Source organism: Mauremys reevesii, linkage group 3 (assembly GCF_016161935.1).
Source record: "Mauremys reevesii isolate NIE-2019 linkage group 3, ASM1616193v1, whole genome shotgun sequence".
In the NCBI taxonomy this organism is placed as follows: domain Eukaryota; kingdom Metazoa; phylum Chordata; order Testudines; family Geoemydidae; genus Mauremys; species Mauremys reevesii.
In genome coordinates, this window is record NC_052625.1 from 78817783 (window position 1) to 78830011 (window position 12229).

Here is a 12229-nt window from a genome sequence, read left to right on the forward strand (position 1 = left end):
GATATGTTACCTGGAGACTGCAATTACCTGCAAATTCCATTTTCTATTCAGATAAATATTTCTACAGCATGCCTCCTAACATACAATTAGGATCAGTGACTCTGCTGCATAGGGCTTTCACGTTCACATGAAACATGCACGTGACAAAAATATGGGTAATTTTCAAATGTTATCAGAGCTTTCACATATTATTTCATTTGTGTTTCTTTCAGTTTAGAAAACATAAAAGTGCCTGTACACAGGGTCTGAGTGCCCTACCAATTGCTGAAAATTACACAAACAAAATGATGCAATACAATCTATTATTGTTATAATGCCATTATAACACACCATTTGGTCTGAAGGAGGAGGTGGGGGAGAAGCCACAAATGACACTTTGCATAAATTATAAGAATTTCAGCATAACTTTCCACTGTTTAAACAAGAACAATAGCATTCTCTACATAGGAAAAACATCTGTAAGAGCCATGACTTTGTTTCTTCTCAGCAGCAGGGCCTTGGCCATTTCAGTCGATGGATGTCCTGAAAGTCACGAGTAAAATTCATGGCTCTAAAGAGAAGATGGGATTCTTTATGCAGATGGGGTTAACATTAATTTAGGCCTTGTCTACATGGCAGGCATGTCTGCAGCAAGGGAGATTTAGGTTGAATATTAGGAAAGGCTTTCTAACAATAAGGATAATTAAGTACTGGACTAGGAATCCATGGGAGGTTGTAGAAACCCCATCTCTGGAGGTTCATAAGAACTGATTAGACAAACACCTGTCCGGGATGGGTAGGTCAGGGTTCCCAAACTTGGTTCACGGCTAGTTCAAGGTAAGCCCCTGGGGAGGCCGCAAGACGCTTTGTTTACCTGAGTGTCCACCTGTACGGCTGCTCGCAGCTCCCAGCGGCCGCGGTTTGTTGTTCCCGGATGATGGGAGCTGCAGGAAGCGGTGTCCTGACCCACGCCACTTCCCACAGCTCCTATTGGCTGGGAACAACGAACTGTGGCCACTGGGAGCTGCGAGTGGTCGTACCTGCGGACACTCAGGTAAACAAAGTGTCTCGCAGCCCGCCAGGGGCTTATCCTGAACAAGCTGCAAACCAAGTTTGGGAACCCCATGTCTAGGTATACTTGATCCTGCCTCAGCACAGGGGGCTGGATTAGATGCCGCTTGAGGTTTTTTCCAACCCTACATTTCTGTAATTCTACAATTCTTGGGAAAAAAATTCAGTATGTTTTTTTGCTATAGCTCTACCAAAATAATGTGTCCACACTGCTTTGTCTGTCTATTCCCATGTGAATCATTGAGCCCATGTGAATCATTGAGCCCTATACAATTCTATAGGGTTTTGTTTGTTTGGTTAGTTGTTTTTTTTCTAAATAACTACACAGCATTTTGCACAGATATCCCATGGTGCAATGTATTGCTGCTAGACTCTATGCATTCTGAGATTTTTCTTACAGAGCGTTGTGGGATACCTACCAGAGCCTGCTGCAATTCTGGGACTTGGGGTCAAATTAATGAACTCCCATGATTGCTTTCCTGGTATCCAATAATTCTTCTGTTTTTAGTGACCCAGAGCCATTTTCAAACTGCTGTCAGGCAGCATGGAGGAAACACTGTTGAGCCTTAAGATCTTGGCTGTCATTAGTTGGAACAGAGTGCTCCAGATGTATTAGCAGTCACAGAGCTGGATGGCTTTGGATGAGTTGGGATGCAGCCACCGAGATGCCATGCAGATACTGCTAGAGGAGGAGGAGAACAATAAAATTGAGCAGTTACTTCTGCATGATATTTTCATGGAGTGGATGCATTTGGTGGAGTGCCACTTCTGGGCTCAGTCCACCAGCATGACAGGTGGGCTAGGACTGTGATGCAGAACTGTGATGACCAGCTGTGGCAGCAGAACTTCAGGAAGCAGAAGTATTGCTGGAGATCTTTGCAAAGCTCACTCCGGACTGCAGCAGTAGAACACCAACATGAGAGTTCCATTCAATGTGGAGAAGCATGTGACCATCTGGAAGCTCTCCATCCTTGCTTGCAAATTCTCCACAGCTTTGAGAGGGTGAGTACAGCAGAACTAAGCCATGCTCCAGGCTTGTCCCAGACCTACTGACTTCTAATCCATGGAATTCCTACCTTGTGTTGTATCCTCAAGGGGCTTCCATAAACTCAAGGAAAAAGAGAGTGAGTCCCTATGAGAGCAAGAGTGGAGAAAATGATCAGGCCCCAAATGATCTATTTACTCTAGGGCCTACCTCTGATTTGGGCAAAAATGTCAATATTATGGAACTGCCTGGCAACAATCTCAGTAAACTCTTCATTTCCTGATTTTTCTCCCAACGCTTTTAGTTAAATGCCTATCTGATAATCTCTCAGAAGTATCCCATCAAATATACCTGTGATCAAATGTGGGGAACAGCTGACCAAGATGAAAACAATAAGAAAAATTAGCACTGAAGGACAGGCCCAGTGGTCTGGAAATCACTTACATAATGTTTTCTAGTATTCACTTACACAAGAAAGTGTCACAATTCAGTACAGCTGATGTAACTAGTAGTAAGAAAAAGTCTATCTAAGCCAAGTCTGAGTGATGCTGAGGGTCTGCCCAGAAATATTCTTCAGTGTTGAAATCCTCACTCCAAGATGACCACATGTGAAAGCAGCAACAGTGAAATCAGGTCTTTGCCTTGAGAAGCATTATTACCAGTAAAGAAATATGGCTAGCATATAATAAGGATCCAGTCCCACAACCTTTGTTTGTGTGAGTAGTCCTGACTCACCCAAGCAGTCCCATTGAAATCAATGTGACTGCTTGGGTAAGACTACTCTGATAAGAGCGGCAGGATCAGACCCTAAGGTGCTCAATTTCCATAATCCATTAGAAGCTTGCAGCCCACAAATCCTGACTAGGAAAAAATACAACCGAGAAATAGAAGAATGGAACTATTCTCAAACTTACTAAAAATCCAAGAGGGCCTCCTGATTTTCTAGTGTTTGTCCACCAGATATTACCTGATTTGATCTTATCCAAAAGGCAGAAGAGTCCAGTCAGGCTCTCTCTTTATATTAAATTATTCTGACCGGAATAATAACTAGACACAAAATATCCCAGTGAATGTATGCATTGTTATAAGATACTTTTCTTCACAGATTTTGGTTCTGCTTACTTAATCATTCATGCTTTCCCCATGAATATGAAAATACCTTGATCACTATGCAGTAGGAGTCATCCTGGCACCATCTGTTTATATTTGAGATCCGAACCTTGTAAATAATAAAATGTACTTTGCTCACAAGTTCATAGATCCAAGCAAGAGAGTAGTTATCATGGATTAAAAGTACAGTATTGAAGATATTATTGGCGGCAAAATTTTGGTCTCTGTCCACTGAAAGGATTGCTTCCTTCCCATTGTCTACCTTGTAGGAGACTAATATATAAAGTCACAGGGTCATTATCTGTATATTACTCTATTTGCACTGATAATGTGCTTGGCACTGTACAATAATCAAAATAAAGATAGGTCCTATCCGGATGAGCAGTTCACAGCCTACTTTTTAAGCCTCTTCACCTTTCCTGAAGACCCCAGAACGAGTGAGTGGGCTTGTTTACAGGCCTATATCTCTAAAAGTAATGCAGGTGGCTTTCCTTATGCCTCTAAAATAGGCATCATAGCTCTAAAAGGCAGCAAGGAGCACCTAAGGGCATCCATCTTTCATAACCACAGAGCACACATACTGGAAAGAGTTATGTCTCCTGTATCAGGCTCCCTGGGTACACACAATTGGATGAAAACATAGCTGTGGTATAGTGGTTAAAAACAGGAGTAAACTAACCTAAACTAAACTCCATGTTACCCAAATGAGAAGTGAGTAAGCTCACTTTACTCTTGACTACACTACTAGGGACAGCTGTGAATTTTTTAATAGAGTGGTTCTGTTTGGTGGATGAAGATTATGTGATCTGGCCCAGGCTCATAGGCCTCAAGAGGGGGTGGGAGACACGACTTTTTGAAGGGTCGGGGGAAGGATTTTGTATGGGTGTCACTGCTTTTGAGCAACAATAGGATCTACCAAGAAAGGAGAGTCTTCCTCATCATGAGGGACCTGAACATAGAAGTTATACACCACCCTCCTAAATGGGACTGGCCCAAAGGGGAAAGCACACTCTTATGAGCTGGGTGAAATGTTGTTATGGATTGAGTTTAAACCTACTCCAAATTGTGTGACTGAGTCCCCCATTTAAGATAGTTATAAGGGCTACATCTAAAACAAACCCTAATAGAATCTGCCAAGAAACTAGCACCAGGTGTGTGGAGGGTTCGTCTGGGTCTTGTGACAAACTGGGGGAAATGTTCGGGTGGAGAGGAACACACAGAAAACTGAAATAGTGGTTTGGAAGAAACCTAGAGAGAGATTTTTGGGGATCAGAATGCATGCTGAAAAGAGCACTCTTGGTGCTCTGAGCAAAAGAAACTGTTTCCTGCTACTTAATTCCTTCTGTGTTCAGAGATACAGGACTTTGCACATTCTTCGTAAATAAACAAAACTTAATCAAAGAAATATCTGACTATCACCAACTTCTCCTCCCAGCTGGACACCCACAGGACCTGAAACTTTGACTAGCCAAGTAGGTTGAAAAGGGGGCAACAATAGTTTGTGCTTTAATTGTCATAGCCAATTTTAAAATGAGGAATTAGTTGCCTAAGAAGGAAAAATTTACAGGAGGCAAAGCTGGATATGATTATTTGTGTCAATGAAGTTTAGACAAGTGCATTACAAAATAGCTATACAATGGAGGGCTCTAATGGAGATCTGATAATGTACTATTGGCCACCCTACACAGCATTACAAATACCTTACATCTCTTAGGTTACCCATTAAATAACAGATAGTATGTCCTGTTAATTGTTAGTGTGTTCTGACCTTAGACTTTGACCAGGTATTTAATAACACCATCTGCTGTCTACGTCTGCAGTACTGTTATTTTTACATACGGATTACTCTTCTTTCTTTATAAACAAGGCTGTAATAACAGTGCTAAATGGTAGCAGAACCAAATGAGATTTAAATTACACCATCCAAATAAAACATGAAGGGAGAACAGAACACCAAAAATATGTCAAACTTATTTTACTGGCTTAAATCTAAAAATCCTAACTTGCTAGAAGGTTGATAAGCTGTAGATCAAGTCTTGCTATCCTTACTTGGGAAAAGTCCTATTGTTTTGCCTGAGAGAGGATTGTGGGTGAAATTTACCCCTGTACAGGGTGCCCGCACAAACCCTGCATTACTTGAACCCTCAAAATAGGCTGGCCCTTTGGACGGAGGTGAAGTTCACCCTAGAGGATGAGCTCTTTATTCTTTATTTGCACACCCCCACCTCAAAAAACAAAACTGGAAATAATATTTTAAAGAGACACTGTTGATTTGTTAGGTCACAAATAATTAATCACTTGAAATTCAAATATTCCTCCTAATTATATCTATAATGGTATTTGGTTTAAAAAAATACATGTATTTAGCTCTGAATGACCAAATTTATAATAGCACACATATGCAAAGGCCCCAGTCCAGTTCCCATTAAAACTGATGGGACTTTTGTCATTGCTTCCAGTGGGAGGCAGGATCAGGTGCAAAAAGCACTGTGCATTTATATATTGCGTCAGGGTCTTATATGTAGCGTTGCCAACTCTCAATTTTATTGCATGTCATAATATTTGGGATTTTCCTTAAAACCCAGCTCCTTGAGTGAAACATTGACCCTACTGAAGTCAATAGCAAAACTTCCTGTGACTTCAATGGGTCAGACTTTCACCCCAGGATTGTGTGATTTTTGTGAGAGCCCTTTTTTGTTTTACTTTAATAAAAGCTGAAAGTGTCTAGCCCTTATAGTTGTGGAGAAAAGCTTGAAAACCTTAAATGCTTAAAGGCAAATAAACAAAAAACCCAAGGTGATTTATTTTTTAGAGCCAATCTCATGATGTTTAGGGAACCTGAATGTTTTGTCATTGGCAATACTGCTATTGGTGCACATCACTGTAGTATCTCAGTGTGTACGCACGATTATAATGAAACATGTATCTCGCCAGCTTTATTTGTGCGTGAGACCTACCAAGAGTGCTTTGGCTTTTTTACTGCTGAAATGGAGAGGTTAACTTTTAAAACCAAACATATGAATGTAATCAGGAGGGTATGTAAAATATGAGGGCTGAACTATTTGACAGTATTTGAAAGAGGCATGTCTTAACATGTTTTCTATTAGAAAGGATTTTAAGCATTACAATCTGTCAAATGAGGTATCTGGTTACATCTGAAAAGGGTTTCTTACCTTTTCCTCCCACTATGATGTGAGGAAGGCATCTAGAAGTCTTATTCTGAAGCCCTAATGTACAGACACACTAACTTATTTTATAAATATGTGAAATGATGTATGTCTGTCTTTTTTTCCCTGTAGTTACTAGTTTTGGGAGAAGAGTTGAAAAAGCCCCAAGCAGATTCTTTACATATTTACTCTGCATCAAATTCTGAACCATAGAAATGTGTAAGTATCTTTATGTATGTTATCTAGCCTCACTTCAAATACACTAGTGGAGCATGTTATAATGGGTTTGGTATTTATAAACAGTAGCTATAATTTCCATAACTGTTGTAAAATAAAATTTGTATAAATTACAAGCAATATATAAAATCTAGTCAGAATTTATTTCTAAAAATATCTGTCACTTTGTGTACCCTGCATACAATTTACCTCTTGAACATGTTCTTTTAAACCTGTTCATGGGAAGTATTACACTATTTCTGAGCAACTAGGAACTCGTGCAAAGATGCAAAAAATCTTGGAACAAGTTTCCACACCCTGCTGACCTATTCAGCAAAAAGTCTGCTAATGCATGGAACTCTTTTTGTTCTCGTAAGCAAGCTCTCTCATCAACATGCTTCTTTCCAGCTTGTGTTGGCCTTTCCAGTATGGTCCATTCCAAAGGAAGAGGGGCTTGAGCACATTATGTGATTCACTATAATGTATATGATTAGGGTGACCAATGTCCGATTTTATAGGGACAGTCCCGATTTTAGGGTCTTTTTCTTATATAGGCTCCTATTACCCCCCGCCCCCATCCCAATTTTTCACATTTGCTGTCTGGTCACCCTATATATGATGTATTTTTCAAAGTTACTTAACAAAAGGTTGGACTCCTGATGACGTAGTTCTCCTTACGCATGTACACGCACTACAGACAGCAGTTTAGACGTCCTGGCCTGGGATTGCAGCTCTAGCCAAACAGGCATGATGTTCTCAAAGGCTGCGGTGATCTGTTAGCTACTTAACCTTTTGACCTTGTGTTGAATGGCATTGTTTCTGATCGCACTGGGCCAAATTCACTCCTGGTGTCAGTCCAGTAGCTTCAGTGAAGTTACGCTATGGAGGAATGTTGACCAATGTGTTTCAGCAGTTTCACTAGGTCATACATACCAAACAATAGTAGGTTGAGTGCACGGTTCCATCTTCTGTAGCCCCCCAGCCATAGGCATCGAATGGAGCACCCACAGAAAAAAAAAAAAGGTGAGTATTTAGCACCCACCGACAACTCCCCTATCAGCACTTACCCCTCCCCCCAGTGCTTCCCATCCACCGCAGATCAGCTGTTCTGTGGCATGCAGGAGGTGCTGAGGGGCAGGAAGGGGAGGAACAAGGGCAGGGTGCACTTGGAGGAGGGGGTGGAACTGGGCAGAAAGAGGTGGGGCAGGGGTGGGGTGGGGCAGGAAGAAGTGGGGTGGGACCTTGGGGGAAGGGGTGAAGTGGGGGCAGGGCCTGGGGCAGAGCTGGGAGGGAGCATCCCCCGGCACATTAGAAAGTCAGTGTCTATGCCAGCACACTAAAGTGGTGAGGACCCTCGCCACTGGGATAGTCTGATGTGGGTCTCTCCTGTTGAACCTGTTCCACTTTGCATAAACATTTAGCGTTGCAACACGTAAGTTCCTTTGTGGATCCGGGCCAGGGTGTATCACGAATGAGGTGGGAGATTCCAGGAAGAGAAAAGAGTCTCATGGTGAAGACAACAATGGTGAAGATACTGCCCTGGAGAACTGGATTCTATCACTGCTCCTGCCACAGTTACTATGTGATGCTGGGCAAGCTACTTAAAAAAAGCTTTTCACAGGTAATCACTGATTGTGTGTTCCTCATTTTCTGGGTGTCCAACTTGGGACCCAGAGGTCTGCTTTGCAGAAGTGCTGGGCACTCACAGCTGCAGGTGAAGTGAATGGGAGTTGTCTTTTGAACATACTAAATGTATATGATGTTAAGTACTCAGAAAAATCAAGTACTAATTATCTCAAATTGGGCACCCAAATTTAATCTCTCTATGCATCAGTACCTGCTCTGTAAAATGGGGACACCACCACCCAGGGGTGCTGGAATAGGGAGGGCCCAGCGGGCCATGGCCCACCCACTTTTTACCGGCCATAAGGGCAAGGGACTGGGTGGAGGGGGTGGAGAGGAGCGAGTGGGGAGGCAGAGTCTTGAGAGGAAGAGGTAGCATTGGAGCAGGGCCTCGGGGCAAGAGACGGTTTGAAGGCGGGGCCTTGGGGGAAGGGGCGGGGTGAGGGTGCGGCCTCAGGGGATGGGGCGGGGTGAGGGTGGGGCCTCGGCAAAAGAGGTGGGGCCATAGTTTGGGCACCTGTGGCCCCCTCACCTTTAGGGATCTTTTGCCACTACTGATAACCCCTCCCCACTTCACAGGGGTGTAATGTTTGTGAGGTAGTGAGATACTATAGTGATGAGCACCATACAAAAGCCCATGACAAAATTAATAATTCTGTGTTCAGAGCAGGATTTGAATAGTCTGCTGTAAATAAATCCTGGGGCCACATACTGAACAATTAGGAGAAAACGAATATTGAATAGCTGCTCATTAAGTGAACACCCTCCATTCTGTGCACTGAATAAAGCAGGGGTCCCATGAACATAATAGTATGTGATCATATAATTAAAGACTGTAACATAATGCACACACACAAGGAGCCAAATTAAGGTTGCACAGGCAAGTTGAATTCTGGCATTTCCTGTCTTCTGAATGCTTGACTTTGCAGCCTTAATAAGGTTCCTTTAACAGGTGTGCGTGTGGCATAATATATAATATGGGCTAAATCCTGCCCTAACTACTAGTATAATATATAATATGGGCTAAATCCTTCTCTAGTGCAGGTGGGCACAGAGCTGCACACACTCTTTGCTCTCACCCAGAATCCTGGAGTCATGGGAGGTTTCTTCTTGGCCAGTTGGGGCCCTGTGCTGTGGTGTGCACTTCATTGGGAGAGTTTGTTGGAAAAGTAATCCAGCTGGAGGCCAGAGGACTGGTGTTGGTCGATGTGTATCATTCCCACTCTTCTCATAGCCAGCTCATTTCAAATCCCTCTTGCCATGCTGATCCCTGGATCAAGAAAGGGAGGATGTGCTACCATGGAATTGGCTGAATCCCTCTCTTTGGGTGTGTCTCTCTCCAGAGATGATTCCTCGGGATACCAATATTACGTAAGATACAACAGAAGTTGTATTACACACACAAATGTTAACTGAAGGCTGAGTCAGGCAGCAGCTATTACAGAGATGTTTCTGAGAAGCTCCAACCATTTTTTTATTTGGTCTGATTTTTTTTTCTTAATTATAATGTGTGTGATGTTACATTTAGCAATACTAGTAACTGGCAGAGGGGAAGTAGATGATTCAGGGGATTGGTAATGAGATATAGAGCCTTTCACCTCTGGGTCAGCAATTAAAATCCAGCTCAGGTCATTAATGTTGAAATGTTATTGCCTTCTAAAGTTGTTTGATGCCCTATGTGGAATGAGTTCGGTGGCATTAATCCACTTCCTAGTGTACAAATAGCCCCATAATAAAAACTCCTCTACTCTGGCCTCCACTCCAGTTTGCTTCTCTTGATAGCAGTCTCTGAGGAAAGGCTAATGAATGAAAAGACATAGGTACTGCACTACTCTCTCACCCTTATTGATCTTGGTAAGTCACTGTGGAAATATGTGCCCACCGTGTAGTTGTGTTACTGATAGAAGAGTTCAGTCCTAGGGCTGTCAGCCTAGCACTTTTCATCAGCACTTCTTTCTGCACCAGTCCAATGGCATGTTAAGGCCACTGAATAAAAGTGAATCCTGGAGCCTACTCTGCACACCCTAATACAATCCTCCATATAGTAAATATGAAGACCCTTTTGACATACAGGTACTGAGGCTGCACAGGCACTAATGCAAGGACAATCTGCCCACGGTCCCCCAGGCAAACCCAATATAGGGGAAATAAGCAGTGATGATCTGCCAAAATATTAACAACCGGTTCCCTCCTCCTCACCCCATGAGGGGGTCGTGCCCCCCCCGGGACTCCTGCCCCATCCAACCCCCCTGTTTCTTGACAGCCCCCACCCCGGGACCTCTGCCCCATCAACCCCCCTTCCCTGTCCACTGACTGCCCCCTCATCCAACCCCTCCTCTCATTCCTGATGGCACCCCGGTACCCCTGCCCCATCCAACCACCCCTTCTCTCTGTCCCATGACTGTCCCTGGAATCCCTACCCCTGACTGCCCCCCACCGCCCCATCCAACCCCTGCTCCTTCCTTGCTGGACAACCAGTTCTAAAAGGGCTTCTAAATTTAACAACCGGCTCCCGTGAACCGGTGGGAACCAGCTCCAGCTCACCACTGGAAACAAGTGATGTGGAGAGTCCATCCTTGGTGACATAATCTTGTAGCTAAAGCCCAGAACTGGGAGATCTGAGAGTTGTTGTTTTTTAACCAGTTCTACCACAGACTCTCTGTGTGACCTTGAGTAAGTCGCTTAATTTGCCTGTGCTTCCATTTCCTCATCTGTAAAATGAGACTAACACCTACCTGTCTAACAGGGTATTATGCAGCTAAGTTAATTGCATTATCATTATTATTATGACATATTGGTAGTGTACATAGAGTGAAGTGCAAACTATCATTAGTTATTATTAATTTTGCATGTATTAATTATGATTCCTGTCAGTGGCCTCCTTCCGGTGGTCAAAGTGAGCAAGAGTGCTTACTGTGGTGGTTTTTTTCAAACTGGAAAACGCATGATAGAAACAATGAAGTAGTAGCTGTTTTCAGAGGTTAGAAATATATCATTAAATGCCTTAACAGCTGAATGTTTTTACCTATCGTTGTTGCACACATTATGTAATATTACTGAACGAGAAGAGGGATAACAATTCTGTCTTTTAAATTTGTTTACTTTGTCCATTTGACAGCACTTCAAGTAAAATTCTCAAAAGTACCTAATTGATTTATAAGTCTAAGCCTCACTTTAAGAAGTGAGTTAGGCACTTAGGCCCAAGTCCTCTAAGGCCTGGTCTACACTAGGACTTTAATTCATTTTCATCAGCGTAATTCTAACTAACAACAACTCCACACACACCAGGAACATTTTTCGAACTAGGGCTCTTTCTTTCGTTCGGTACTTTCCACACACCCCACAGGTGGAGTAACGCTAAACACTTGCAGCTACAGCTAAATTGGGTGTGGTGTGGATGGAACAGCAGCAGCGGCGGGAGCTATCCCACAGTGCCACACCTCTGTTCTGGCTCTGGACAGCAGTCGGGCTTGGATTCTCTGGCCAGCCACACAATGAAATGACAATTTGAATTCTTTTTTTGTCTGTCTGGCTGTTTGAATTTGTTCTTCTGGTTGCACATGCGAGCCCGCAGCACCTCAGCACCTGCAGCGCAGCAGAGCTCTCCAGCAGAGAGTCCGGGCCATCCCAGAAAAGAAAGAGGTCCCCAGGACCGACTGATCGGGAATGATCTGATCTGTGTGTGTGTGGCTGAGTTCAGGCTGCGCCTCCAACTGCGCAAAAACAAGCGGACGCGAGAAGGTCTCAAGGCCATGAAAGAGATGAAAGAGAACGGGGATGCGGCGCGCGCGCAGCGTGAAAAGTGGAAGACCTAAGACAAGGGACAAAAAAAAGAGCGGCGCGCGGGCGGAGGGGCCCCCCCCCCCATGCACATGCGCTCTCGGGCACGCATGCCTAGCATTGTGGGTTGGGTCTGCTGCAGTAGCCCACCAGTGTGACGGGACTCTCGAGGGGAATAATAGACAGCAGGACCTCCCCTCCTCCCCCGGAAGATTGGGAAGGGAAGGTGAGATCTTTTTGACTCCACGCCTTCCCGCACCTAGACAGCCAGGATCTCTCACTCTCCCACACACCCTCA

At 43.7% G+C, this 12229-nt stretch overlaps 1 long non-coding RNA gene across 1 annotated transcript; it reads left to right on the forward strand.

Annotated features, from left to right (window-relative positions):
* The first annotated feature begins 1770 nt into the window (after positions 1–1770).
* Positions 1771–8117, forward strand: LOC120400792. Its single transcript, XR_005596079.1, has 3 exons — positions 1771–2052; positions 6445–6531; positions 7950–8117. It is a non-coding gene; the product is annotated as an uncharacterized LOC120400792 (long non-coding RNA).
* Positions 8118–12229: the final 4112 nt, after the last annotated feature.